The sequence below is a fragment of the Salmo salar genome, unplaced genomic scaffold (genome assembly GCF_965601325.2).
Source record: "Salmo salar unplaced genomic scaffold, fSalSal1 ptg000613l, whole genome shotgun sequence".
In the NCBI taxonomy this organism is placed as follows: domain Eukaryota; kingdom Metazoa; phylum Chordata; class Actinopteri; order Salmoniformes; family Salmonidae; genus Salmo; species Salmo salar.
Window position 1 is genome coordinate 314,110 of NW_027675440.1, and position 9,979 is coordinate 324,088.

Below are 9,979 nucleotides of genomic sequence, written 5' to 3' on the forward strand. Positions count from 1 at the left end.
ATGACCTAGAGAGATACAATCTACTGTAACCTACTGGCATGACCTAGAGAGATACAACCTACTGTAACCTACTGGCATGACCTAGAGAGATACAACCTACTGTAGCCTACTGGCATGACCTAGAGAGTTACAACCTACTGTAGCTTACTGGCATGACCTAGAGAGATACAACCTACTGGTATGACCTAGAGAGATACAACCTACTGTAACCTACTGGCATGACCTAGAGAGATACAACCTACTGTAACCTACTGGCATGACCTAGAGAGATACAACCTACTGTAACCTACTGGCATGACCTAGAGAGATACAACCTACTGTAACCTACTGGCATGACCTAGAGAGATACAACCTACTGTAACCTACTGGCATGACCTAGAGAGTTACAACCTACTGTAGCTTACTGGCATGACCTAGAGAGATACAACCTACTGGCATGACCTAGAGAGATACAACCTACTGTAACCTACTGGCATGACCTAGAGAGTTACAACCTACTGTAGCTTACTGGCATGACCTAGAGAGATACAACCTACTGTAACCTACTGGCATGACCTAGAGAGATACAACCTACTGTAACCTACTGGCATGACCTAGAGAGATACGACCTACTGTAACCTACTGGCATGACCTAGAGAGATACAACCTACTGTAGCTTACTGGCATGACCTAGAGAGATACAACCTACTGTAACCTACTGGCATGACCTAGAGAGTTACAACCTACTGTAGCTTACTGGTATGACCTAGAGAGATAAAACCTACTGTAGCTTACTGGCATGACCTAGAGAGATGTAACCTACTGGCATGACCTAGAGAGTTACAACCTACTGTAGCTTACTGGCATGACCTAGAGAGATACAACCTACTGGCATGACCTAGAGAGATACAACCTACTGTAACCTACTGGCATGACCTAGAGAGTTACAACCTACTGTAGCTTACTGGCATGACCTAGAGAGATACAACCTACTGTAACCTACTGGCATGACCTAGAGAGATACAACCTACTGTAACCTACTGGCATGACCTAGAGAGATACGACCTACTGTAACCTACTGGCATGACCTAGAGAGATACAACCTACTGTAGCTTACTGGCATGACCTAGAGAGATACAACCTACTGTAACCTACTGGCATGACCTAGAGAGTTACAACCTACTGTAGCTTACTGGTATGACCTAGAGAGATAAAACCTACTGTAGCTTACTGGCATGACCTAGAGAGATACAACCTACTGGCATGACCTAGAGAGATACAACCTACTGTAACCTACTGGCATGACCTAGAGAGTTACAACCTACTGTAGCTTACTGGCATGACCTAGAGAGATACAACCTACTGGCATGACCTAGAGAGATACAACCTACTGTAACCTACTGGCATGACCTAGAGAGTTACAACCTACTGTAGCTTACTGGCATGACCTAGAGAGATACAACCTACTGTAGCCTACTGGCATGACATATATATATATATATATATATACAAGCATTTCTAAACTTTTTTTCTCACTTTTATGGGGTATTGTGATGTCTTTATGAGGTATTATCTGAAAATTGATAATTGAAAAAAAAAAACATTTTTATAATAACCAAATGTGTAAAAAGGGAATGGGTCTGAATGCATGTATGTTGTATGTTCTAGGGCAGATTTAAAAAAAAAATAGTATTTTCTTTCTACCAATTGATTGGTTGAAATGTTATGACGTGTATTTTTCCATATGGACACACCCCATGTGTTTAATAAAATCAACTGTATGTGCAGAACTTGAACTGAACTGATGCTTCAAGCGTTTGATTAAATAATTAACACACACAAATGACTTGAGGAAGCCAGAGGTCAATATAACCAGAAGAAAATAACCAATTCCCCACCTGCTGTTGGCCTTCGTTAATTCTGACGTTATGCTCCTGAAGTTTCCGGTAAAATAGGCAAACTTTTTCCATTTCCGTTTGAAGTGCCAATTTATCTTACCATTTCTACCGATCTGCATGCCAGTTATGAACGAGTTACAACACCTGTTTGGCTCCGCCACTTCCTGGGTCGGTGAAGTGAGGTATTAAATTTAAGGATTAAATAATTTAAGGAATATATCCGAGTCTCACGCTCATCACCTGTGGAATGCGGGGCTTCCAGCGAGGTGTGGATTTAATAGTATGTTGTACCTAGTTTCCCTCCTTCAGGGAACAGTAGTTATAGTCATAACATGTGGATTTAATAGTATGTTGTACCTAGTTTCCCTCCTTCAGTGAACAGTAGTTATAGTCATAACATGTGGATTTAATAGTAGGTTGTACCTAGTTTCCCTCCTTCAGGGAACAGTAATTATAGTCATAACATGTGGATTTAATAGTATGTTGTACCTAGTTTCCCTCCTTCAGGGAACAGTAGTTATAGTCATAACGTGTGGATTTAATAGTATGTTGTACCTAGTTTCCCTCCTTCAGGGAACAGTAGTTATAGTCATAACATGAGGATTTAATAGTATGTTGTACCTAGTTTACCTCCTTCAGGGAACAGTAGTTATAGTCATAACGTATGGATTTAATAGTATGTTGTACCTAGTTTCCCTCCTTCAGGGAACAGTAGTTATAGTCATAACGTGTGGATTTAAGAGTATGTTGTACCTAGTTTCCCTCCTTCAGGGAACAGTAGTTATAGTCATAACATGAGGATTTAATAGTATGTTGTACCTAGTTTCCCTCCTTCAGGGAATAGTAGATATAGTCATAATGTTAAGCTTGTCATATGATGAACTTTAACTTAAATACTGGATCTTGCTGTCGGACAGTTTTTTTGTATTCAGATCTCTGAAATGCTCTCTAACTACGTGACATTTAGTGTCTCCTTATGTTACGCTGGGAAAACAGTTTTCATGGGCACAGAAATCCTAAATCATTTCAGTTTACTAAATCCAATGGTTCTTACCGAGAGTCACCTTAACTTTATTGACAACTCCCAAATGGATACTGTCATTAATGCGGTTCGTAAATAATTACACATAATACTTAATACTGTAGCTTTTTAGTTACAATCACATGTTCAACTATCATCAGCTGATCCAGGAAATCATTTTCTGCATGCCAGTCAAATGTAGTTCTTCATTCATTACACCGTTAAAGACAGTTATGCCGTGCTCCACGTTGGATCCAACATCCCTAACAAATTGATGTTTATAATGTGTTATTGTCTACTTGATTTACAGTAGGGTCTCGTTAGTCCATTTGGAAACGGAGATACTTAGCTCATAATGTGTAGAGAACTGTTCCTTGATGGATAGGCTATTGTACAACACACAGAGCTATTTTCCTTTATTCAGAACATTTAGAATGACAACACATTACAGAGTAGCCTAGTGGGATTATTCACAAAATTATCTGGTGATCAGGTTATGAATTGTCATGACAAAGACATTTTAGTCTCCTTGTTTCACCTAAAATATTAAATGATTTATAGTCCTAGGTCTATGTTGTTGTTAGGTGAAGTTATGGGTCCTACAGTAGGTCTATGTTATTGTTAGGTGAGATTATAGACCATTTTGGCATACACTTAGTGGACAAAACCTCATTGTCAGGCTGATGTCAGGCTGATGGTAAACTGGCCAATGATCATTTTACTGGTTGAAGTCGTTTTTAAATATAAAGTAGTACATTTTCGACAATAACACAAACATTATATTAAATCAGGACATTCAAACGAGCCTTACAATTATAATCCAAAGTAGTGTCAAATGATGATAATAATAATCATAATCAACCTCGAAATGGAGGCTATTTTTGCTGTCAGCCTATGAGAACTCCCCTGAGTTTCCCCCACGGTGGTGAATTAGTGAATAGACACAGAGCTTAATGTGAGTTTCCTTGAGTAGCACTCCTGATCTAGTGCTGTAATATTCAGAATACATTGTGAAAACTAATCTTTGCTCACCATTTGTTAAATATATATTTTTTTTCACCCCTTTTTTCTCCCCAATCGGTACATAGTCTTGTCTCATTGCTGCAACTCCCATACGGACTCTGGAGAGGCGAAGGTCGAGAGCCATGCGTCCTCCGAAACACAACACAACCCAACCTAGCCGCGATGCTTCTTGACACAATGCCTATCCAACCCGGAAGCCAGCAGCACCAATGTGTCGGAGGAAACACTGTACACCTGGCAACCTGGTCAGCGTGCACTGCGCCCGGCCCGCCACAGGAGTCGCCAGTGCGCGATGAAACAAGGATATCCCTGCCGGCCAAACCCTCCCCTAACCCGGACGACGCTGGGCCAATTGTGCGTCGCCCCATGGGCCTCCCGGTCGCGGCCGGCTGCAACAGAGCTTGGACTCGAACCCAGAATCTCTAATGGCACAGCTTAGGCCACTTGCTCACCATTTTTGCTCCAGGCAGATATACTACATCCATAACTAGCGGTTTCTGCATTAGCAGGGAGGTGTTTCTGCAATCAAATTGTGTGCGCATCGCCCTTGTCGCAATTTTAGCAAACACAGAAAGGTGCCTATATTTGAGAACAAAAGTCGCCTGGCACACTGCTTAGGAGTTCAACACCTTTTACTTATTTCTAGTTACTACTAATGTGAAAACAAGACTAAATATGACTATTGTTGCTCACTTGACTGTCTTAAGACAATTGTCAAGTCATTTTAACATTCATTACAGACGTCAATTGTTGTACACTATCATGGCTACGCTGTTGGCATCACCTTTTTCAGTGGATTTCTGCTGTTGTGAGCCTTTAACTATCTGTCTGACTTGTTCACACAGGAGAGAGACGTGACTATCATGGATCCTCTGGGGAGCCTCAACATCATGATGCTAACGAGTCAGAGAAGAGTCTGTCCAGATTCTATCACCTCAAGAAACACCAGCAGAGACCCACAGGGAAGAAATCTATCTGCTGCTCTGACTGTGGAAAACATTGCAAATCTTCATCAGAACTTAAAATACACCAGCGAACACACACAGGAGAGAAATCTCACCACTGTTTTGATTGTGGGAAGAGTTACTCAAGTTTAAAAGCACTAAAAGTACACCTGAGAGAAACCGTACAGCTGTACTCAATGTGGGAAGAGTTTTACTCAGTCAAGCAACCTGTTATCACACCAGAGAACACACACAGGAGAGAAACCTTATAGCTGTGATCAATGTGGGAAGACTTATATTTCATCTTGCCATCTGAGTAGACACCAGCGAGTACACACAGGAGAGAAACCTTATAGCTGTAATCAATGTGGGAAGAGTTTTACTCGGCCAGACAGCCTGATAATACACCAGAGAACACACACAGGAGAGAAACCTTATAGCTGTGATCAATGTGGGAAGACTTATATTTCATCTTGCCATCTGACTAAACACCAGCGAGTACACACAGGAGAGAAATCTTATAGCTGTAATCAATGTGGGAAGAGTTTTACTCGGCCAGACAGCCTGATATTACACCAGAAAACACACACAGGAGAGAAATAATATAGCTGTGATCAATGTGGGAAGAGTTTTGCTGCATCTGGCTCTCTGACTCTACACCAGAAAACACACACAGGAGAGAAATCTTTCCACTGTTCAGATTGTGGAAAAATATTCTTAACTTCACAGAATATGAAGAAGCACCAGAAAACACACACAGGAGAGAAACCTTATAGCTGTAATCAATGTGGGAAGAGTTTTACTCAGTCAGACGGCCTGATATTACACCAGAGAACACACACAGGAGAGAAACCTTATAGCTGTAACCAATGTGGGAATAGTTTTTCTACATCTAGCTATCTCACTATACACCAGAGAACACACACAGGAGAGAAACCATATAGCTGTAGTCAATGTGGGACAAGATATTCTTGGCTAACCAGCCTAGTATCACATCAGAGAACACACACAGGAGAGAAATCTCCTAGCTGTGATCAATGTGGGAAGAGATACTCTGATAACAGATCTCTGATTAAACATCAGAAAAAACATGAAGGAGTTGTTTCATGATATCAATGAAATAATGTCACAATGTAGAATGTTTAAACATTGTAGTAGGAGTATTTTAATGATGTCACAATGTAGAACCCTAAATATTTGATTTTAGTTTCAGGGGGAAAATCCAGGCTCAGAAATGGAAGAGTACTATTTATGTGATTTAACAAAAAGTGACTAACAAAAAAAGAGCTGTGTTACACTTACCATGTTGGTGACGCACTTGAATCAAAATGCAACACTTCAAAATGTAGCTAGCTGTTTTCTACAAATTGTCCTCTGACCAGGGATGTACACATTATTCCCAGATTCCGTGTGCTTTTTGAGCTGTTCGTTTTAACAGGACGTGCAACTTCATCTCCCTCCTCTCGCACAATTGATTTTAACATGATATTGATGAGTTATGACAAATAAGTGTTGTGTTCCTTTGTTTAGCGACCCCTACATTTAAATGCATCACTCCAAAATGTAGCTGACTGTCTTCTGCAGGTTGTCCTCTAACCAGTGAGGTAACAGATATCTCCCATTTCCATGTGTTGTGTTTATTGTGGCAGATGTTTGTGTATATAGCACATTTTATGTTTAGGTTTTCAATATATCCCAAACTGTTTCTGCATATTGGTTATTGATTAGGACACGTTAAAACTGTGTTTTGACATTGGGGATATCCCATCTAGCAACATGTCATTGAAAAGACATTGAAAATATGACTATGCAACCAAATATTTCATATTTACATTTCATGATCAGATTTAGTAATCGATTTATTGATGATATTTATTCATGCAACCAACTGACAATTTTTGGTACAATTATATTGACATTGTTGCCCTGCTTTTAAAATATCAGGGTTCATTCTCAGATGTGCCAACCCAAATGTACTAGAACATGACATTGGGGACTGGGCCCCGATCCAACAACATGCCTATCTAGTGAACCCTGAAAAGAGAGAGAAGCTCTGCAGTGAGGTGGAAAGTTACTATGGATATTGCAGGAGTTTCCTCTTGAAATCAGACATGTCTGTGGTGAGGACAACTTGGTTTGCTGATTGTCTCAAGGGTGGGCAGTTAAAAAGTTTTGTGTTTAGACAGTGCGTTGCCATGGATCACAATGTATTTTGACTGCACGTTTTTTCCGTATTGGAGATGAGTTTTGTTTGGGTTCCAAGGGGACGAGAGTTCTAGAAGCTAGTGGGATTTAGGAAGAAGTGAGTTCTAGAAGCTAGTGGGATTTAGGAAGAGGAGAGTTCTAGAATCTAGTGAGTTTTAGGAAGACGAGAGTTCTAGAAGCTAGTGGGATTTAGAAAGAGGAGAGTTCTAGAAGCTAGTGGGATTTAGGAAGACGAGAGTTCTAGAAGCTAGTGAGTTTTAGGAAGAGGAGAGTTCTAGAAGCTAGTGAGTTTTAGGAAGATGAGTGTTCTAGAAGCTAGTGGGATTTAGGATTACGTGTTTTTTTCTTGTTTTTAATTGTTGACAGCCAGTAGACACCATGTTTATATTGGTGAAGGTGAATCATTGTAGTTGATTATAATGTGAAATGGAAGTTGTTTTCTGTTGGTGGTGAGCAAACTTGTCCAACATAAATATAGGATATATTTGTTGTCTTAAGGGGGAAGGTGTTACAGGCTTTGGTTTTTCCATTTATGTTTTGAGGTTGGACTTTAGCTCGTTAGCACGTCTAGCTCGTTAGCCCGTCTATCTCCGTCAGCACGTTTAGCTCGTTAGCACGTCTAGCTGGTTAGCCCGTCTAGCTCCGTCAGCACGTCTAGCTCGTTAGCCCGTCTAGCTCGTTAGCCCGTCTAGCTCGTTAGCACGTCTAGCTCGTTAGCCCGTCTAGCTCGTTAGCACGTAGGACGCACTGATTGGTGTCACCTCGTTAATCAGTATGTGTTACACCTGTGCTGGCTTGTCCATCTCGTTAGTGGGAAGGTGTTTCACCTGAGCTGGTCCAGGTTCTATTTAAGAGTGTCTGGCCCAGTGCTCCAGTTGTCTTGATACATGTGGAGAGTCAACACCTTTAGTTGCTCCACCTTTTTGGTTTGCTTCCTGTCTTTAAGTTTGGTGTGGGTTTTTCTTTTGTTTTCCTCTTCTTGGGCAGATTTAGTGGGTCTCATGGTGGGTGTCTTTTAGGTCCCAGTTGTTGTTACTAGTCAACTTTCAGTGTCCCAAGCTTATATTTTGGGTTGGATATTGCATCCAATTAACATTTTAATCAATAGTTTTTCAGTTTAGTCTTCTGTTTTTTATCCTCTTATGTTTGTTGTGTACTAAATATTTCTGTTTATTTTCAATGTTTTTAAAAATATTTTTCCTGTGAAGCCATTTTGTTGCATCCATGTCTGAAATGTGCTGTATGAATCAAGCTTGATTTGATTTGACCATATAATAAAACAAATGAACCCAGTGACTGACCAATCAACAGACTGCTGAAGAGGTAAACACCACCCCCGGCTCTACCAGGGGCTTGAGGTGGTCTCCCACAGCTCTGCTTATGTCATGTTCTGTGGCCTTGCTGTTCCATTTCTGACTGCCCCTGCAACACAGAAACACATTTAGTCATATTATATAAAACACTCAAAGTAATGGATATGGAGCATCTATGGCCTCAGTTACACCTGGCACCTAAATGTGACTTCTGATCACTCTAAGCTGCATTAGGTTCAGATCTACCAGGATGGGCCTTTGACATAGTCTGGATGCAGTCAGGCCACCAAATATGCATAAGCAATGTAAAGAGATGTTGGGGAAAAGTACATTATACACAAATGACCTTCGTAATATCAAAGAACAAATGTGTGTACCTGAGGGGAAATTACCTTTCATACAGCCGAAAGGGGTGAGAAATTACACCAATATCAGTGGACAATTTGCACTAATGTAAATAAACATAGATGGAACATATTCCCTTTTGCTGACGTGATGAACCGCTAAGGGGACATAAATATTTACCATCTAAACCATGTGTGACCTCTCACCTCTCTGGCTGTAGAAGTGTTCTGCCTAACCAGTCCCTCAACAGCTCTCTGACTGAGCTCCACCCTCACTGGGTCTTCAGAGGAGAGGAAGGCTGAGGAGGGATGGAAGGATGAATGGATCAGTCAGTCAATAATGTGTAGAGCTGCTGTCTATGCTGTCTGACTAAATCACTATTTTAGTAGTTCATTAAAGTAAATAAGGCTTTATGACTGCTGAATACCAACTATCAATCACTTAGATCATGTATTTTCAGGTAGAGATACATCCTTGGGACGTCCCTAGCCCATTGAAGTTGACATTTAAAATGGTTAAGGTTAGGGGTTAAGGTTAGGGTTTAGGGTAGAGATGTCCCAAGGATCCCAGATAGCATTGACCATTGTGCATTCTTCTGTCTCTTTTACATAGCAGGTGATGAGTTCTGACTTCTGAACTTGAAAATATTAAATATCCTTATTATGTGAAATTGAATGAAACAATAATGTATGTTGATGGTCATATAATGTACAATATTCCATGATGTTTCTATATGATAACAATAGAGTAATATATTTAATATGATGTACAATATTCCATGATGTTTCTATATGATAACAATACAGTAATATATTTAATATGATGTATAATATTCCATGATGTTTCTATATGATAACAATAGAGTAATATATTTAATATGATGTACAATATTCCATGATGTTTCTATATGATAACAATACAGTAATATATTTAATATGATGTACAATATTCCATGATGTTTCTATATGATAACAATAGAGTAATATATTTAATATGATGTATAATATTCCATGATGTTTCTATATGATAACAATAGCGTAATATATTTAATATGATGTACAATATTCCATCATGTTTCTATATGATAACAATAGAGTAATATATTTAATATGACAAATACTATTTTTTAATAGTTTCACTAATTCATTTTAATTAACTTAATCATTATGATTCAACATCAGTTCACCGTCTCACCTCATACTGTATTGGAGCAGCAGCAGCTGACTGCCCAGTTCAACATCAGTTCACCGT

At 39.7% G+C, this 9,979-nt stretch overlaps 1 pseudogene; it reads left to right on the forward strand.

Annotated features, from left to right (window-relative positions):
- Window positions 1-4,762: 4,762 nt before the first annotated feature.
- On the forward strand, window positions 4,763-8,363 carry LOC145876879 (uncharacterized; annotated as a pseudogene).
- The last annotated feature ends 1,616 nt before the right edge of the window (window positions 8,364-9,979 follow it).